Here is a 1,181-nt window from a genome sequence, read left to right as displayed (position 1 = left end):
GAAAACTGAAAGTTATTTTCAATAAAGTCTAAATACCTATAGATGTAAGGCCATACCTCAATCCCTGTGTGAAAGCTTTGGTATTTGAAGTTGTAACTGGTTATGGATATCTTCTTGCTTGGCTATTTTACTCTGATTCTTAACTGAAGTAGAACAGACTATTTTTCCCCCTGCCCCTGCCCAGTGTGACTATAATTAAGCTGAACAAACTAAATTCTGCTACCTCAGCAGCCAACTCATGGGGATCTGCCACCATTAAAAAGAAGTTAGACTGTATTAAGAGCTACAAATGTGACTCTGCCCTCTTTAGAAATAGAGTTGCTGGTGTGGAACATCATTGAATGCATCTTAATAATAATTTATTATTATTAACTATCTTCTATGTAGAATTCAAGGAGTGACCTAGCGTATTGCCTTGGAAACAAATACATAATGCTGAATTTATTTTATCTTCCTCTGAATGCCACTATTTTAACTAGAATAAAAAAATAGCACTGAGATCCACTAAATAATTATGTCTATTTGGTGTTTTCCAAAAAGATATGTGTGTACTGATTAAAGCAGAGAGATGACAAGGGGGTCATTTTGTTCTTAAGTCATCCAATATACTCTGTATTTTATAAAAAACAAAGAGGTCACAAGACATTTCTTATAAATCAAAAAGAAAATTTGTCTTCACAGTTAATTAACAGATCCTCTTAAGTAAAAAATAAAATCTTATATATGAGTAAATTGTATCTACCATTTACTGAGCTAGAATTTATATATATATAAATTTTATATATATAAAATCCCAGGGACCATTAAGGTGGAATGACCAGGACGACCAGTTGCTATGTTGCTATGACATGCACTGACTACGAGGGGGCAGATGCTCAATGCAGGAGCTGCCCCCTGGTGCTCAGTGTGCTCCCACAGTTGGAGTGCCACTTAGCCAGAAGCCAGGCTCATGGCTGGCAAGCACAGCGGTGGTGACAGGAGCCTCTCCCTCCATGGCAACACCAAGGAGCAGTGAGCCAAGCAGTAAGGAGAGTAGCCAAGCAGGTGGGCAGTAAGAAGCAAGCAGGTGGGCAGTAAGGAGCAAGCAGGCTGGCGGTTAGGAGAGAGGGGTCCCGGATTGTGAGAGGCCACAGGCCAGGCTGAGGGACCACTCCCCCTCCCCACATGAATTTCATGCATCG

Source organism: Myotis brandtii, unplaced genomic scaffold (genome assembly GCF_000412655.1).
Source record: "Myotis brandtii unplaced genomic scaffold, ASM41265v1 scaffold39, whole genome shotgun sequence".
In the NCBI taxonomy this organism is placed as follows: Eukaryota; Metazoa; Chordata; class Mammalia; order Chiroptera; family Vespertilionidae; genus Myotis; species Myotis brandtii.
The sequence above is the reverse complement of the archived record's forward strand: the minus strand, read 5'-3'. Positions refer to the sequence as shown.